The 21,327-nt window shown below is 33.3% G+C and overlaps 1 pseudogene; it reads left to right on the top strand.

Moving 5' to 3' along the window:
• The first annotated feature begins 4,571 nt into the window (after positions 1-4,571).
• Positions 4,572-9,687, top strand: LOC148299575 (tubulin--tyrosine ligase-like protein 12; annotated as a pseudogene).
• Positions 9,688-21,327: the final 11,640 nt, after the last annotated feature.

Genomic DNA, 21,327 nt, shown 5'->3' with positions numbered 1-21,327 from the left:
GGAATAAAAGAGCAGTTTATTTCAATGTTTATAAGAACTTAGAGCACTAAATACACAATGAAGAAAATAAATATAAGAATCTGCTAATTTAAAGTATGGTGGCGGAGGGGACGAAGAAGAAAATTGCTTAGAAGTTTAATAAAGCTGAAAAGAAAATAAGGAAGGAAATTTAAAGTTTGGAGGAAGAAATCGAGGCGATTGTTACTGGCAAACGAAAGAATGCTAAGCCAATGGACCAATAGGAGAAACCTGAGATGAATAGCGATCGATACACCAAATACTAGCCCACTGAAAGAGAAGTCATAAAAATTGATCAGTGCAATGCCGACATAGATGAACAGACAACAATAAACTAATTGGTAGGAATCAAAAGGAAAATAAGCAACAATAAGTAAAATAGTGGAATCTTATATAAGAGTGATATCAAATAATCAACAATCTCCGAACTAAAATAATAATAACAATATCTCCCAGATACTATTCAGCTTTCAAAAAAGAACTCAAGTCATCACAGCTCAATTAGATAAGAAAACCTCTCCACAATCAAATTCACACTCGAGCAAAAGGCAATCTATCTAAGCACAATAAAAAATAGGATAATGAATATTTGTGGGCTTTCAGATATGCCGATACTCAATCATGAAATACCATCGAGCGATATTGATGGCAAATTCAAATAAGCGAAGTCACTGATGATGGGGATTTAAGGCGATATTGAAGAATGCTATAGAAAGTATGAGGAGTAAGAGAACAAGCAGAAGAAACTGGAAGAAGAGATTTATTAATTAAGTGCAAAACTTAGTAAGATAGAGCATATAAGGGCTGTGAACATGGCCAACTATGAGTAATAAATAGATGAAGAGTGCAAATAAGAAATCGGAGCAGTAAACAAAAAGGACAAAGATGCCAAAGATCCACAATCAGCTCATCAACCGAATAATCAAACAAACAATCAAACAAACAACTAATAGAATTTGTTGAACCCAATAGCCGAATCAGACAACCATATCGCAATAAATTTAAATAAGCAACATAACGAAGTTCCCAATTAGAAATCTCTCATTCTTTAAATCTAGCAGCTATAATAAAAACTGTCAAACAAAATCGGTATAAAAGCTGCAACATTAAGCAACTAAATGGTCTTGCATCATTGCCTGAGAATTCAAAACTAAAACTAAATATCCTTGAAAGAATATCGCAATGATATCCGGACTGTGCAAGAAATGATCGAAGCTGCAACTGGAAAACTGATTAGAACTGAGAGGATAGCGGTGGTGCCTCGAAAAAGTGCCAAGAAGATAAGGAAGAACTCAAAGGAGAAATAAGAGAAGAAGAATTTGGATAAATACCTTGAACTGTCTGCGAAAGATAAGATGGATCATGGAGCAATTATGAGTCCTCGAGAAATGCATCGAAAGATACTGCAATTGAAGATGCTGTGATCTTACATTAATTTAATATCTAATACGAGACCATATTAACTATATTAACCATATGAGACTCTATTATACTCTATTATAGCTGATAGATTTGAAGATTACAATATAAATTTCATAATGGAAGCTTGGGTTTGAGTTTCATGACATCACTCCATATTTATGGATCGATGTTTGGCGTGTATTTCATGCGATACTCTGAAGAGGATTCTATCTGTTCTAAAAGGGGGTTTTTGCTCTATATGAGATCATCATTGCTTTCATTGTTATTATTAGTGTGATTGTTACTTTGATTGTAACTTCGATCGTTACTGTCGATCATTTTGTCGCTGATAATTTATTGGAATTTATATTTTTTATTTATTTGCGAATATGGTTGATATCGCTGCTATTGATAAGGCGAAGATATATGCTACTATTAGTGCTTTCGATTCGCCTGCAGATTACCATTATTTAAGCGAACATTATTTCCATTAGCATATCCATTTCCATTTCCATTTGCATTTCCATTTGCATTAAGATTTAGATTGATACTGTAATTAACAAAATCAGAATTAACATCGCTAACATTATTATAATGAGAATCTTTGTTGCCTGTATCATTGTTATTAATAATACTATGCACTTAACTGGTGTTGATAGGCTTTACGATACTGCGATCATGGCTATTATTGATGCCATCATATTTGATTGTTCTAAACTCGTACTTACTTGCAGCATGTGATCTGTTTACTTTAGGACTGGCTATGTATTTCGAGATTGTGAGGCTGTTGTTGTCTTCGTAAGTGTAATTGCTATTCTGATGATTGTTATAATTCTTATGGTTATGGTTATGGTTATGGTTATTGTTATGATTTTGATGATCGTGAGAATTGTTTTTTATTGGCTTATCTTACAGCTTCGTAGTTTTCACTGGCGAACTAAATTGCTCATGGACACTAATCTTAATAGTTTTCCTATCAACATTAATATCAGATAAGTTATAAGCATTATGAACATTGCTTACATTATTGTGCAACATGACATCCACAAGATTACTATTCTTATAATTCTAGAGTACCATACTTTCCCTTTGTTGATTGATTTATTATTGGCTGAGGATGATCGATCGAGCACTCTTACCAGGTCCTTTTTAGTAAGCATGACTGTCATTTATGTTGCCTTGAATGTTGATGAAGCTTGTTGATGATTGTAGTCTGTTCGATGAAGATTCTTCTTCGATTGGGTTTATGTGATAGTTCATAACAGAACTGCTTTTGTTGTAGGTTAGTTTTGATGGGCTTATTTACTTTTTGGTAACTATATGGGTATCTTTATTTGTTCTGTAAATGTTGCGAGTGTTGTAAGTGTTGGAAGTGTTGGAAGTGATGTGAGTGTTGTGAGTGTTGCTATTAAAAAAAGTAACTTTTTTCTTACTTTTCACCATCCCCTTTGTTTTATCTACTGAAGATTCATAATTATACTTTTGCTTTTCTAGACTTTTATGAGGTATACTAATAGTGTGAGTAGTTTGTTGAATCGCATTAGAAGTACGATCCTAATGCTGAATAGTATCATTTATATGAAAAGTCTGATTGACATTATCAATATTTGTTTTCTTGTTGCCTGCTGTTATACTTGCAAAATTATTAATCTGCATTGTCGACAGATTACGACTGTGATTATGAGGTGAATAAATATGCGCATTGCGTACATGTGGAGATATACTTGAATGGTTACGAATAGTTTTGGCAGGTGGTAGACTAATTAAAGGAGGGTCTGTTTTGAATGTAATACGAGTTTTGGGATGAGATTTTGATTTTGATTGGTGCGTAACTATGGGTAGCGAATGTTTTTGATTATTTATTTCAAAAGAATTATTTTTAGATTGAGAGGGATGCTTGTTTGATATGACAGTATTGTAGGGATGAGGTTTATTGGTTTCATAAATTTGAGATTGATTAGTATTTGACTTGTAATTTGTATGATAATGAGATGCAGGGATGTTCACTATACTATTACTATTCCGTAATTGTTATTGTGACAATTTTCTAGTGATTGTAATTCCCTTAGCTTTGTTACCTCGTTACTTATAGGATTGCGATCGACTATGTTATTTCTCGTTTGAACCTAAGATATTGTTTGTATGCATTATATTCATATTATTATTCCTTATTGATGGTTGTTGGGTTGGAGTCTGTGAATTTTTCCGTTATTTCTTGATGTTGTTTGTTGGGGATTGTTATATGTTTGCAAGATGTTTGTGTAGTGTATGCTGTTGGGTATATTGATTTGGAGGTCTATGCAGTTGATGTCCTTCTTACTGTTTTATCTTTAGTTACTCACTACTTGTTGGGATTGTATTATTTGTATGGTCATTCCTTTGTTCATTATATATGTCATTCCTATGTCCATCATTTACGCCATTCATATAATCCTCACGTATGCCATTTATGTGATCCTCTCGTACACCGTACCTATGATTCTGCCCATTTTCAACTAGATCGAGCCTCCCCTGATACTAATCCAATATTCCCTCAATAGACTTCTCCCGTATGATATCAAAACAAACCAATTTATCAGGTATCGTCCACTGCCGGTTCCTACACACTTCCCTAAATTTGGCAATAGCAACCAAATAGCTACTTGACGCCAATTGCAATTCCTCATTTAATTATGAAACCATCTCTGCATTCGATTGACTAATAAGAGTATCTGTGTTACTGCTTACAATTTTAATGATTTTTCTGATCATTATAGATTAATAATTGCTATTGGCGCTGTGTGGGAGATTGTTGGAAGTGTTGGTTTTTGGGTATATTTTGTTTATGTCTGCATTGCACCATACTTTGATTTTGCAGTTTATTGTCAAGAAGAACATATCTTCGGTAATATCGAAGTAACCGTATTTGTGGTAGAGTAATTAGAAGCCCTTCAAACCCACATAATAAAATTTGAGTGAATCCAGAAACGGGATATCTTTAATTCGAGATAAGTTGGTCAGTACTCGCTCATAGTAAATGCTATTATTGCTATGATGTTTTTGTAATTAGGTGCGATCATTTAAGAACTATGTTGGTTGCGTGTGGGATTGAGTTCGTGGGTCAGTATGTGGTTAAGTACTAGGTTAAGTACGTGGTTAAGTGTTAATTCGTGATGGCTAAGCACGTAACTAAGAGTTGGCCATTTTAAAATAGAGAGTACTAACTAAGAACTGATGTCTATGCCTAAAAAAGTACACATTAATTATTTAGTTAAAGATCGATTGTTCAGATGTAAGTGGCACTGGGTACTCGATAAGTGACTCTTGATTAAATGCTGATTCTTTACTCTCCCAGATATAATAATTAGATCCCGAACTATATAATTTGTATTATTCGAGGTATGGTTCATGGCCGAGCAATTGGATTGATTGGGATTTTGAGTTCTTAGAGCCCATTTTATATGTATATATTATAGAGAATTGGAATTTATATTATGTATATTATACATGCATACATACATATTATTGCATATTATCATTTTATAGGATAAAATTTATTTTGGTACTGTATATGAGCCATTTGTCGAAAAGGTAATTACATCTAGCAGCTAAGCAGTCTCTTCATAATTCTCATCAGAGAATGCTCACGGAGACAAAACAGATCTAACAAATAAGGCAATATGCCAATGACATTTTCTCAGATTAATCCCCCAATTAATCCCTCAATTAATCAATAACCTTCTTCATTTCAGACTCATAGTCATAGCCACAATCTCACAATAATGATCGCTCCTCTTACAATAATGCTCGCACCTATAAATACAATGATAATAATGATGATAACTAGTTCGTGCTGAAACCTTTAGTATTGCCTGTCAGCACCATCATAAAAATAAACAAAAACAAAAACAAACAGCTTCACAATAGCCCCAATATCAAACACCAAGCACAAAAGGGCAAATTTTCATATTATAGCCATCGCAACAACAACAATAACAACAGCCACGATCAACCCTTGAGAGATCTAACAACTGCAATCAGAACAGATACTAGTTTTTCAATTAACAATGCAAATGATGTTAATTATTCTATCAATCATGCTAAATCTAAGTTAAAATGGGATTAAAATGGTTCACATTAGAAGCGGGAATTTAAAAAGGATTAATAGAATACTTATAGTGAATCTTCAGAAATTGGAACTGATGCTCATATCTATCGCACTCCTTATAAGAACACTCCTCGCACACAAGCTCACACTCACGCTCAAGCTCACACTCACGCTCAAGCTCACACTCACGCTCAAGCTCACACATAAGCCCATACACACACTCCTGCATACACTAATCGCATTAATACTGAAACCCATCAGCATGCTACCACAAACAGCACCAATAAAACAAACAACAATGCCAATAATAAAAGTATCCCTCATAATCCCAATACTAATAATCCCAATACTAATAATCCCAATAACAATAACAATAATAACAGCAAAAACAAACCAATGAACCTCTCACTTCTCATCCACAACAAGTACAAATATTAATTACTTAGTGTTTACGGGCGTATCAAAACATAGCATAACTACCTCAGTAAGGATGCCAAATTGAGTCACACTTAGAAATAATAGAAATGGCACACATTCTTATAACACTAAAAGTAATGGAGGGCACGCAAGAATGCTCATGCTCTAACTGCCAAGCTAGCTAATGATACTAGTATTAGCAAGTCGGCCAATCCACTTAAAAATGGTTCATCCCCAACAGCTAAGTTCAGGGAGCCTGTCACAGATTGTGTTTACAAATTGCAGAGGAATTCAGATCTCATGAAAAAGAAACTTTATGATTGTAAATTTCAGAGGGAAATACTGCAATATGAGATCAATAAATAGCAATCCCCAAATCGCAACCAATTAGCAACTAATCTCACGTTAAACAATTAATCAGCGAACAATCAACCGTTAAGTAAGGCAGATGCCATTTTCCAATAGATCCAATAACGTAAATGCACTTTGATTACCCAGTCAAGGGCCTATAAATTTATATTGCAATGAAATTTAATTTTATCGTGCTTAATATCAACTACATCGCCTATACCACATCTTATCTACAAATTTGGATACTCATGATGCATCTTCATTTTAATAACAATTACAGACACTCAGATGCATATTCACATATTCAAATACATAGATACATTCAAATCTATCATTTCTGCAATACCTCTAACACACTGCTCTTCAATTTATTTTTGCTTCTAACTTGCTTCAACATTTCGATATTGCCGAGTAATATCTGTTCCTTCGATGCTTTCTTTATAACTTTGATTTGACTTGCTTTGATCTTCTTTGATTTGTTTGCTTTTTTGCGTTTGTTCGTTTTAGTCGGCTTCGTGGCTTTGAAGGTATTGTTGATAAACTATGCTTATTTCATGGCTTATGCTTATCTTATTTATATATTTTATATGGATTTCAATTACAGATATTATTATATATTTCTACAATGATGCATATCGATAGTATTGATGTCCAAATATATGTTTATGCATTCATCGAAATCTAAGTCTATGTTTAAATCTAGATATCTATGTTCAAATTTCTATGTCTAAATCTATGCCTATTTCTATATGATAAATACATTACTATCTTCATATATACACCAATATTTTTATTTATAAATGTATGATTAAATAAAATACTGATTCTCTACTATTCTACCCTTACTTCAATAAATATATTCAACACGAAAATCAAGCAGCCTAATGTAGCCAGAGCCCACACCCCAGAAATCCATCAACATCCCCTAATCCTCAAAGAAGTTCTTGGAGAACTGCCCAAAACAAGTAAAGTAGTTCTATTATTTCCATGGCGTGCAACTCTTTGGTAGCATGTTCCCCAATGAACTCATCGAAACTCTTTATGAGAAACTCACAAAATCCACATACAATATCGGCTCCTACCTCTAAATATTGGACAACTAAGAAACAGAGTAGTTCCAAGTCCGAGCCTTACGTGATATCCCTGCATTATCAGATGTCTTCATTGTTGATCATGCAATAACCTTCAGATATCCTGACTTCCGTAGACTTGTCATGGAGAATTCGAGTTTAATCTCCAGACTGACCTCCATGCTGAAATACCAAAACAAAATGAAACAGCTCCCAAACTCCTAAAAATAAGTGGATACACCAACAGGCATCGCCACAAACTTCACATAAATCTAATTCGATGACATGGATCTAACAGAACTCAGTCACCTCTAATTCCCAAACAACACCATCGTCCTGTCACTCGTGAACAACCAACTCTCAGATTAATAGTAATTCATTAAAAAAATGCAATATCTCAACCTCAAAGTGCTATGGCTAAACAACAACCCTTTGTAAATGAGTGAAAAAGTGATAAACTACATCATGAATAACACCAAAATCGAAATCTTCAATAGCAAACTTACAAAGAACTGTACAGTTTGGGGATTGAAGTATATCAATAAAAGATCACTGAACTATGCATTCAATTAAAATTAGAATAATGTCTATCGATTGAATTTAGATGGTCGGACGATCTTTGAAATTGATGTTAAGATTATTTAGCAGTTTGCCAATCTATCTCATCTATCGATCAAGTAACATACAATCAGTGGGTAATAACAATAAAATAAAATTGTACATATTCTTTAGCATAATCCAAATCTGAAATACTTATAGACTGACTATGAAGCGGAAGCTGCACTCTATGAGCTATATGCAAACAAGAAGATATCCAAGAAAATAGCAGAACGTGTTCTTATCAATGGTCACTCACTTTTAAACAAGCAGCCCACTCCTCTTTAAAACTAAATTTAAAGCTTATTCAGCATTTTCAAATTGGCTGGCAATTACAGACTCGCAAGTTCATAACAACTCGATTAGTCATCAATTTGGTATGTTAACGATTAAGTTGGATCTGCTGTGCAACATAGTGATAATTACAATATCAGATTGATCCCATTTCTGTTCGCATAGGATAACAAGTTTGGGGCCAACATGAGCGCATTCAGTTTGATATGGCCAGTTGCAGACATTAAAGCGGGAGATTTAGTTTATAGGGACTATTTAAATAACATCAAATAAGAGAAACAAAGATCAAGTCGATTGGCTATATGGTATGAGCTGCCTTTCAAATTCTACGAAGAGAAAAACAGATAATATGAGCAACTTATGCTCGAATTGGAAAAGAGCTCAGCATCACGAATCAGCAACTTCTACAAATAAAACACATAGAAACAACGATAAAAGATACTCAAGCTGCAATAAACTGGGGATCTCTATCCTTAATCCTTGACAGTTATTGCAGACAATGAAACTGTCGTCTAAAATCTCAATCACCCCTCTTTGAAGTTCGTCAAAACTTTAGAAGAAGCTGATGTTGTTTGGATTGCAGCCGCGATGGAAGAAGAGAGATGGTCTGAGCTAAGCGATAAGCATTATATTAATCAGTTTCCATATGAAAGTGCAGTTGTGATGAAGCATAACCTTGCAGATACTGTGCAGAGTGTGTTTGGTAACACAAAGTTTCTGATGCGGACATACGATTTGGAGAGACAGCTCGCTGAGTTCATTGGAGACTACAAACAAAGATAGAGTAAAGGACAGGACAACCTATGGATATTGAAGCCACCAAATATGGCGCGATCCCTGGACATGATCATCACCGACAATCTATCATTGATTATCAAGTGCATGTAAACAGGACCCAAAATTGCACAGAAATACATCGAAAGGCCAGTCCTCAGAAAAAACAGGAAGGTCGACCTCAGATATATCCTCTTAGTGAAATCTATGAACCCACTTTCATTGTTGCTATACAAGCATTTCTGGATCAGAAGCTCTAACAATTAGTATACCGTAGATCGCAGGTATCTCGCAACCTACTAAACACAGTTCACAGTAATGAACTATGGAAATGTCTCAGATTTCAAACAAATTCCATATACTTAGTTCATCGAGTAATTCGAGAAAGATTACGCGCCAACAAAGTGGAGTGAAATCGATGAGAAAATCAAGAAGATGCTTAGAAGCACCTTCACTGCAGCAGCCATAAAATATCCTAAAATGCACAATGAGAGAAGTCGTGCAATTTATGGCATCGACGTCATGATCGATGAATAGACCATGTAGCCCAAGCTCTTGGAAATAACATTTGCACCTGATTGTAAAAGAGCATGCAAGTATTACCCAACATTCTTCAATGAGATCTTTGAGACCTTGTTCCTGAATTTGAACGGGGAGAATATGGAAAGGATAATTTGATGATTGTTATTATGACAAAATTGATTAGCTTTAATAAATTATTAGTTTTACCATGGGTTTCAACTTTTTATTTATTATTTGATTGGAGCTATATCCGGAATAATTACAATTATAACAGAATTAATTTGGTATTGCAATAATCTTCGAATAAATTTCTTATGTTACAATAGTTACGATAAATTAACTTCTCTTAATATATATAAATAGAAGAGTTAATTCTCGAAATTTTATAATTCCTTCCACATATCAGAATAAATAAAATAATGGCAAGTAACCCTCATTTGCAGTCACTTTCTGCCCACGCCGAGTAGTTTCATCTTAAAATTGAACACAAAAATGCATTCATTCGCAAACGGAAAGTTAAAGCTTGGACTCCTGACGAAGACTAAAAACTGACAATTTTATATAACGAATATCCCAAGAAATGGGGCATTATTTCTAGTTCGATGAACGATCGTAATTAAAACCAATGCTTACATCGCTTTCGGAGACTTTGCCAAGAGGGAGCGCAAAAAAGAATATGGTCTATGGAATAAGATCGACTTATTTTACAGATGATAAATAAAGTTGGTAAGAACTGGAAAGTACTATCAGAGGCAGTAGGAACTAAGACAGGAAAGCAGATCCGAGAGAGATTTATTAATAAGTTGGATCCGAAAATAAAAAGTGAGTAATGGACTGTTCAGGAAGACTAACTAATTCTAAAGTACTATGCGGCAATAGGGAGCAAATGGTCGGAAATTAGTAAGAGACTGCCTGGAAGGCCATAGAATAAGATTAAAAATCGTTATTATTCTTACATTCAGAAGAATTATGATTTTAAGTTTGTTCCCGTTTAGAGCAGTGATCTTACCAACAAGAGCAAAGACTTAAGCAACGAGAGTAAAGACTTGACCAGCAAGACAATAAAAACAAATATGGGCATACAAATTGAAGAAGTTCAGGAGATTTTCTAGCATTCGCACTCAATCTAAAGACAAAGGCCAAATTAACCAATTTTATATAAAGTGTCAGACAATTGCAATCGAATTAATATGCAATTCCCCAACAATTATTAATCAAATCAAATTCAAATTGATCAAATCAATCAAAACAGCCATTACCATAATAATAACCTTCTAAAAGCTTCATAAATAAAGTAGTCGCTGATCTATGAGTAAAGCAGTAGCAGCAACTAGTGTCAGAATAATAATAGTAATCTCTACAATTATGAAGTCTTTCATTCGAATGCGAACTTACAATCAGTTTATCTTGTCAATGACAACGTCACTCGTTGTGCGAACATGCCTCACAATAATAACACTCACAACAACAACACTCACAACAACACTCACAACAACACTCACAACAACACTCACAACAATAACAATGACAATGAAAGCAAACTACAACATAAATAATAACTCTACCTTAAATCACTGATATAAGTCGACTAATAATTCAATTAAATGCAATAATATCAATATTGGAAGCATAACAGCATTAAAAATATCTTCTCTGAAAATATCCTCGATCATGACGGCTAAGATTCATTCTCGATCTGATAAAACTGATATCTATGATATATATGTATCATGCACTTTTAATATTGACTCTTGTAAAAATAGATGTCCTGCCTTTGATACACGATAATGACACTATATTTTATATTGCATTTATTGTTAAAATATAATTGACATTCGTTAAATATATGCACATATATATATAAATAATTTATCCAGTAAGATCGGCATCTCTCCCCTCACATTAAATGATATCTCTATCTGCTTAATCACATGCTTATACTTACGAGTAGCAGTAGTTAAAGCTATTACAGCTGTCTTAGTTAGCAAACTAATGTTATCACAAAGTCTATTAATACTTCAATGGATAACTACCTGATGTATACCAACAGGAATACTTCAGCATATCACCACTATCACTGTCATTATCATCACAGCAACAACAACAATCCATTTCGACGACCTGCACATAGAACACTCAAAAATCAATCAATAAACTCGAATACCTTCTCACAAGCATTCACTAACAACTAACCAACAAATTTAACAACAACAGTCATTACCAACATAACACCGACCCAATACATTAACCCACTCTTAACAAATAATACAGTTTCATGAGATCACTATGGGTAGGCCACAAACATCGCATGCAAAACAGATCATAAGCAATCTAAAGAGTTGATGGCATAAACCAGATTGTCAGTATGATGAAACTAAGAGTGAGGACATTAACACATCAAACAAGCTCAGCGATGTTGAAGATAGGTGATACTTGCTATAAAGAAGATATGCCTATTTAGTAACAGAGAGATTTATGGTTGAATCACTCGCTTTTCGAAAAGATGCATGAGAGTTCTATGAAATATCAATTGCAAATTCAGGAGTTATAACAAAATTATATGTCTGTTTTGCAGGTTACTCACAATCAAACATAAAAAATGCGTTAATTAGAGAATATTATACAATAAGCTCAGCAGACCAATACTAAAAATTAACAGTTTATTTATTAACTAACTTCAAAAAATGTAGAACTACATAAAAAGTTGGCTGACTCACAATAACTAATACTAAAAGCACAGATCAAAAACACATTGAAACCAAAACTCGATAAATAAAACAATAACAATAATAGATAAAACAAAATACATAGTGGTAATTCCTATTTAAATTAAAAACAATTTAATCGTCAAAAATAACAAAGTAGCAAAACTGAAGCTCTTTGCTAATTGGTAGCCAAATAAATGTCAGTTAAATTTAAAGTTAAAAAGAATGTTAAGCATTTACGGTATCAGAACATTATGGAGAATTAATTGAGTGTCTGTTCGGATATTGATAGTGTTAGGACTTATACATTTGAACGGACTAATAAAATTGAACTGACTGACTGCAATAAAAGTGAATACTATAATGCGAGGAACTAAGACTATTCGAATGATGATAGTAGTCAATGTAGTTTTGAAAGAGGAGAGAACTAATTTCTGGATAGAATTGTGTGAATATTTGGGATATATGATGAAATGCATACGATAGTCTATGATTGATGTGATATAATCTGATAAAGTAGGATATAATATGACGAAATAGAATATGATGCATTAAAATAGAAAATAATAATATAAATATATATATTATTATTAATAAATATAATATATTATAATGTAATGATGAGGAATGCAATATAGTAACAATATAAAATGCAAGATAACAAATATATTCCAAGCAAATCAATCCAAAACTCATAAATACATAAATCCCAGAGCAACAGTCACAATATCCCTCATGCGCATAAATAATCACCATAATTATTTGATAATCTTTAATTAGCTCTCCCATTTGCTCATAATCTACTTGCATTCCTCATGGCTTTTATTTTCATTTTTTTACAAATACTACTCGAACACCTTTGAAACATCTTTTCCCATTCCGACTGAACCACAGATATAGACCGCACATCCTGGATCATTAATAAACTATTTTATTTAATCATGGTTCTTTGCCAGTAAGTTTTGTACATATACTTTCTAGTTGGTCTATACATGCTTATAAATATAATACCTGTCGAGAGAATGCGAGTTCCAGTTTATTGATTACTTTGTTCTACTGCCATTTCGTAATTTATTCGCGGTAGATGAAATCACTGTCTTGATACTTACAGCCGAAGTATAAGGTCACGAGTGGAGCATCTTCTCCTTGGTTCAATGCGATTTACTTTTATTGCAGGAAACCACGGAATGGTGCAAAACCTGTGCCTGCTCCGATGAAGATAACTTTCTTCCATTTCATTATGCTGACAAACGAGGATTTTCTCAATTCTGCTTTCATGTTCTTCGGATTGCGAATGAAGTGCTTTGAAATTAAACCATCATCTACTATGCTGGCAATCACTACGACATTCTTTTGTGCTGCCCAGGATGAAGCAATTGTGAATAATCGAGGGCCCATCGAATCGGAAAGTTCCACAAAATCTTCAAAGCATATCTTCACGTTAAATTGCTTGACGAGCTTAAATAAATAGCAGAATTATTGTGATGACAGTTTTGTATACTCGGCTGTTGTTTTTGCTGATGAATTGCTCAAGAAGTATTCTGAGGAATCTGAGTCGAATTTCGAGAGTTTCTTCAGTAGACCTTTTGTGATACGGAACTGTAAATCCAAATAGCTTGATAATAGTTATTGGATTGTTATCGGAGAGACGAAATTGAATTTGTTTCTTTTCTTATCCTCCAAAATTTATAATTAAACTACTGTGTTTCCGTCGAGTTTAAAATACGAAAGGACTTACTTAATAATTTGTGGATCGTTTTGAGGCCATAGTGCGATATTGCCGGCTGTTTGATATTTTGGTTGCCCTTCGAGAATGACCTGAAGTTCAAGGCTTGAACCATTTTTGGTATCTTGCCTTTTTTCAATGATATCAACAATGCCACTTTACTTAGCGGAAAGTGAAGCTTTAGTTTTGAAATCGAGGTCGTCGATGTCAATTTTCTTTTCAAGTTTCTTATCGGAGCTGATGAGGAAGCGGTAATTAGCATAAATCGGCTTTTTTGCTTGAAGATATTCGCTGGAAGAGTGTTCAATATGAGTGGTTTCAACAGTGCTTTTCTTCCGAAATTTGTTCTCAGAAACGTATGGATTTTATTTCCTAAACTCAATAAGTTTGGGCCATATTACAGGCGACCATTCCGTATAATCATCCTCTAGCGACCCATTGGTGTCCCCTAAAAATATCTAATGAATTCGATTGGCCCCAAGTCTTTCCAATCCCTTATCGGTGTCAATCCCGATTTTGTTATAATGCTCATACTGTGTGTCTCCTAACCCAAAAACAGTATAATTCATGTTTTCCCATTTCGGTCTCTCCCCTTCTAAGAGTTATTTGCCCGCAAGCAGTTTCATGAACTAGACACAGTTTTCAGGGGCTTCTCCCTCACCCGTGTTCGACATAAAAAATACTGAAATTTGGTTTTTCTAAATATTGTTGATTATTTACTTTGAATTAGTTGAGACTTAAGTTCTTGATGTCAATGACAACTGCCTCAAAGCCATAAAAGGCAGCATCTTGCGCGAAATTTCCAGCCATCTTCGCAGCTGTCCCAGTCTGTGAGCCGTAAAAGACTTGCATTTCTCCAAGGTCTTCTTTGATTTGTGGTTACCCTCGAGGCCCTACTTCTTCATTACCTTAATTATGAATTGTGCTTGTTCTTTTCGACAGGAAGAACAGGAATAAGGCAAAGAACCCAAGTATCCCGAATACGTAGACCCACATAATTTTATATTTATAAAGCTCTCAACTAAACTATAATACATAAAAATGGCACTATAAATAAACACCAAGAATAATATTAATTAAGATTACTTTATCGAACCAATAATCGCATTGCATTTCATTAATAAAACATAATACACATTATAAAAATTAAATAAATTTATCAAAGGCACCATTTTCGTCAATTAAGCCCAAACGAACTTATCTTATTAATTTTTAGTTTTAGGTTATGATTTAACTACAATATTTATGCATTGGTGTGCGTATACATGAATAATGCTATAAATAAAATAAATAAAATATAAAACACGCTTATAATTGAAGGCTCTACGAATTTCCAGTAATACCTTTTAAATTTAGTAAAGTTAGACTCATGGCATCTTCATTAACAAATTTTGCATCAAGTTCGGCAATTATATAATTTTATAGGGCATCCATTAAAAATAAATCGGATTTTATTTAACATTAATTGTAAATCATAAATTGTGATAAGCTATGATGTATTGGGTTTATTTTGTCACCGACCAATAACTCCAGCAATATTGTTCAACACAGCCAAATTGCTCTCAAACTGTATCGCATTAAAATGGTATGGACTCCTCTAAAAGGGATGGAGATAACTTACAACCAAAGTAAAAGGAAAAAATGATCCTAAACTTGACATTTGAGGAGCTGAGAGAAATGAGTTACGAGATCAAGAAGAAAACTTGGAGTGAGGAAGAAGATGAGAAGCTGATTGATCTCCGAGACAATAAAAACTGGGATTGGCCTGAAATTGCTGAACAAATCTAAGGGCGTAACAGTAAAATGTGTTACAGCAGATACCGAAGGCTGTAATGCAGGACAAAAGTAGTGTGGACTGAATCCTAAAATGCAAAGCTAATTAGCTTAGTGGCCAAATACGGTTTCAACTGGCAGAAAATTGTCACATATTTCACTCGTATTATTTCCCTAATTTTAGATCGCACCCAAAAACAAATCAAAGAAAGATATACAAATTTTCTGAACCCCTTAATTAATAAGGAAAGGTGGGATGTCGTTGAGGACTATAAGCTGGTAACATTGATTAATCAGTTTGGTCTTGAATGGAAAATTCTTTAATCCATGATGAAAGGGAGAACTCAGAATCAAATTAAGAATCGATACTTTGGTCGACTGAAACGCACTGAGGAAAAGAAATCGCAAAGATTGGCAATGAAAGCTTAGGAATCTTTGGACGAGGAGATTCAGTTTGAGCGAAGCGATTGAAACTGATCGTATACAATACAATAATCAATAAATATCAGCGGCATTCTATGCTATTCTAAGTAAGCTCCTTAATCTAATTTGAGTTATAAAATAATGAAAACGATAAGTTTGGTTTCCATAATGAATAAAACCCATTGTCATTGGTTTATCATAGCTCTTACTCTTGCTTTCTTTCCAATATGGATTATAAGCCCCTTTAATTAAATGGTTCAGGTATTATTAACAGATTAACTATCAAATGTTTGAACTATATTCTAAATGGTATGGGCATGTTTGTGATGCTGGTTAGTTCAAATTAAAAAACGATGAAGTATCGATATTGATAGCTCCTTGTCAAGCTATGTTAGCTTGTTATTATAATTTGAGAATTATAAAAATGTCGAAGAATGTTAGATGACAATTTATGTGATATATGGGATGAAATGAAGATGAAAGATGAAGATAGAGATAGAGATATTTTTTATTCATGACAAAACCTGACATGTTCAGCTATAAAATTAAATATTAATCAACAAAATAACAATTTGTCGAATAATTCAAAATAAGTGGCAGATCTACAATGTTGTAAAAGTTATAATATTTACCAGTAAGATCTGTTAGAAACCCATAACTTTAACATCATCCCCATATACAACCAAAGAACTACTAATATTTCTTCCAATACAACAGATAATTAAAAAGCGACAATAATTTATACAAAACATAATTAACATCCTCATTCTGAGTTGCTCCTGAATCCATCTAACGTCAAATGCTGTCTATATATTTGATGTCAAATAGTATGTATGTTTATATTTCAATGAAAAGTAAATATTAAATAATATTTGCTTATTTATGTGAGAATATATATCGTTACAATTAGTCAAGGGAGAATATGTGTGATGGTATGAAAATATATGATAGAGTTATTTCAATTATTATATTCTTTTGGGTTGTTTTTTTGTTGTTTATGTTGGCTATTGAAAGTGGGAAAGGAAATTTATATTGTGTTTAGGTGTTTCGAAATGTATGCAATGAACGATTTATATGCAATATATATGCAATATGTGCAGTATATGCGCAATAAATGTGCAGTATATGTGCAATGTGGATATTACCCATAAATATATAAATATTCATAAATATATAAATATATAAATATTAATAAATATACATAGACAATCAATACAAATATGAAACATTAATATAATAGCTAGAATGAAGCATGTAACAACCAAACAGAAAACAACCCATAACAATTAATGATAAATCCTCGACTCCTCTTCCAACCTAAAATGAAATAAAAACAAATCCAATCTATATCATCTCCAACCCAACCATCATTTCAGTCCAACAACCAGAAACTGACATCATCCCCATAAACCAAACAACAGACCATCAATAACAAAACCCAACATTAATATCCCCCTTATCATTCATATCTCTTTTATCACTGACATCGCTTTCTGTACTATTCTCCATAATTCGGATAATCCTCTTATTGGCCCTCAATTATACCCCTACCATCATTAGCACAACAACAACACCTGACACTAATGACAACATAATTGCAAAGATATAAATAGAGAATGAATGCCTGAACAATTATCTCACATACTTATACAATGAGAATATCGTCAATGCCAATTTAATGATCTGTTTCGTGGGGAGTATAATTGCTATTGCATTTGGAATTTGTTGTTTATTGGTATTCATTAAAAGTATTTGCTGCTGTTCGAGTCGAAACCTAAGTACAGACGATAACAACCAAATTAAAATAACCCTATTAAATAAGCAGTAGTAACTAAACACAAAAATACAATCGAAGTAACTACAATGCCAACAATAAGATCACATTTAAATTAAATAACAAACCTAACTTGCCCAATCCCCCCAAACTTCTATCGCAAAATATTCTATGAACTTTATGTCCCTGAAATGTTCGTTCATATTCATGAGTATCGCAGTGTTAAGCAACATAACAGTATTTGGTAAATTTCTTGTTTTGATAGTAACAGCTGGGGTTGCCATTGCTTCTAATTGTCTAGTGAGCTATGATCACACGTAAGTATCAATAATTTGTAGCATTTCAGGGATTTAGCTATTGGTCGATGTGCTCATCATTGGGATAATTGCCCGAACTATACTTACACAGAACCAGAATGAAAGCAGGCTAACAGCAGAAAAGGGTATGGAGATCATTGAGTAGAGGATCAGATAATTGCAGGCTCGAACAAACTATGTCACATAATAGCATTGCAACTAACAATTCACAAATATCAATGCAATAATGATGAAAGAGATTGCTATGAAGAAATTAATCAAAAAGAAGAATCAGCTAGAATTACAGACAACAGCTATACAGCATTAATAACAACAACAACAATTATCATAACTATAGTAACAATTAATTTATAATGAAACTATACGGAAACAAAGACTATTAGAAGCTTATAATTCTATTGATATGAGTATTGGATGCCATGATCGGAAGGATATCGGGACAAGTTAATCGGATAGAAGTGTCAACACAAAACAATAGCTACTGCTGGACAACAAAGACTATAAAAATTATAAAGATCCTATCAATGCAAGCACGAACATAATCACAAACATGAACATAAACAAAAATAAAAAGCCAAAGAATAATACGAATACGAATAAACACATACTTCCCACAATATAATTACCCATTATAAACAGAATAAAAAATAAGAAACACCCAAATACTCACCAATCCAACAAATATAAGTACATCAATAAAAATAACTATGAAGAAGATATAAGTTAGTATATGAGCGCAACATCCAAAGAATTCATTACAAATGTCAACCATAAAACTATTCCTATCGAAGCTACCATCCACAATAATCATGATGTCTACATTCACAATATCTATGCTAAGAAGTATTAGAAGTAAGCACAATCGAAATAGAAAAGTAAACACAGCCCCAATAATAAACACAGTCACAAACACAATCATAAACAGAATCATAAAACTGTCAGCAAAATAAACAATTCAAATAACATAAAAACTGCCAATAAAAATGATATCATAACATTGAGCAATATGTCTCAATTTAACGATCTGAATGTAAATATAAATATTAACATAAAAATTAATCGGTAATCTGAATCTTCATCTGAAAATCAATCATAGCAATTTGAATAAACTTTCTAAAATAAGCCTGAAATATAAATCTTTGAAGATACACCTATCGCACAATAGTCTTTAGCCAAAAGTTAACTCAATCGCTACTAAATAAAAAGAAGAAACCGAATCTTATAAGAATATGCAAAGATCTTCCGAATTAAGTAATAATAGGATTGATACTGCCAACTATACATGAATACATGAATACATGAATACATCAATACATAAATACACAGTATAATAGCAGTGTCAATAACTTTAAATAATAAAATCACTCCCCATCACTAATATGCTTAAATGCTGACATAGGACTCGGAAAGAAACTATAACTGTTATTCCGATTATTCCCATCCTCAGCATTATTCATTTTTATTTTATTCTTCAATATTTGTAGAACTTGGTTGCAATCCTAATTATTAATGGCCTGGAAGTTCATTGGCTCACGCATCATCGAATCAAATAGAGTGGGTGTCAGTTTCAATGGCGCATGGTTTATCTGTGGAGATAGATCATTGCTGAAGAGATTGTCTTACTGTTCGATTTCGAAGTTGAATGATTATTATTATTATTATTATTATTATTATTATTGTTATTATTTTTAGTGTTCTGGGTGAAGTTAGTTTTGTTGGCAGTGTTGGGGTTGTTGGGGATGGAAATTGTGGGAGTTGGAAGAATGTGAGGAGTGGCTGTTGTTGCTGTTGTTGTTGCTGTTGTTGTTGCTATTGTTACAAATATGACTATTGTTATTGCTGCTACTAATATTACTATTGTTATTGTTGTTATTGTCATTATTGCTATTATTATTGCTATTATTATTGTTATTAGTATTGTCGTTGTTGTTGTTGTTGCTAACATTAACATAAAGATTGTCTTTATCTATAAGATTTTTGCTGCCTTGGCTCTTGATCAATGGCTCCTCTTTGTAATTTTTAGTCAATTCACCACATCGCCTATTCTTTGCAATTCTAATATCACCCTATTGATGTTATTTATTTTTATAGCTCTGAAGATGACTATTTTATTATTTATAATTTTGTTGATTCATGTCTAAGGTCATATTTGTGACTGTTTGTTTGCTTCGATGAGAAATCAAAGTAAAAACATCTGAAACTTTCTAAACTTTATAGGTTCCAGAATTATTATTTATGCTACTGTTTTTGCTCGCTCGCTTAGTTTTCACATTTGTGTGATATATATGCGGCCGAGGATCTGCAATCGAGGCTGATTCTTGTAATTAGTCATCTTCACCTTATTCAGAAGACATCGAAACTCCATCGAAATTCTTCTATAGCTTCCTTTACTTCCTTAATTTCAATATTGTTTATTTCTCTCCTTAATAAAGCCCACTAAGTATTATAAATTTATTTACTTGATTTATGTCATCTTCAGCAGCACGCTTAAATAAATTTATCTTTGGCTTTTGTCGATTGTTTCATTCACAGGCTTCTAACATGCGAACTGCATCAAATGGTGTGCGATTTCTGTGCAGTTTTGTTTCAATTGTTCCAGAAGTTCATTTTTTTTGGAGGAGTTTAGATGACAAAGTTACTACCTGTCGAATACTTCGCTTTAGTCCATTTCTCTCCCTTCGGCCATGCTGAAAATTCGAGAAAGAGTCATGGGTTTGATTTTTCGCATTTGTTGGGTGCTATTTTTGGAGCCCGCCAGTTTGCTCATCCTTCTAAGACTCCTCCTGATGGTGGAATAGAAATGATTTTTAATAGCATTGTCAGTACGAGAAGGCAATTTAGCAGCTATGAGCTTCCATTGATTGCCCAGAGTCTTATGCGCTTCAAGCATAATTTCCTCTTCTTATTTGGTCCAGTCGTCCTTAGAAATTCCGGGGTTGAGATGATTAAACCATCTAAATGAAGAACAATATACCTTTCCCTGCATTGCTTCCCCGATTTTCCCTTAATTCCATAATAACTGTAGAGCTCTCGAGAGACCTTTGCCCAACTTTTAGGGCCGTGTTTGTCTACCAACTA

Source organism: Brachycentrus maculatus, unplaced genomic scaffold (genome assembly GCF_059751285.1).
Source record: "Brachycentrus maculatus isolate JH-2025_06_01 unplaced genomic scaffold, ASM5975128v1 h1tg001069l, whole genome shotgun sequence".
NCBI lineage: Eukaryota > Metazoa > Arthropoda > Insecta > Trichoptera > Brachycentridae > Brachycentrus > Brachycentrus maculatus.
This window is presented reverse-complemented; position numbering and strand designations above follow the sequence as displayed.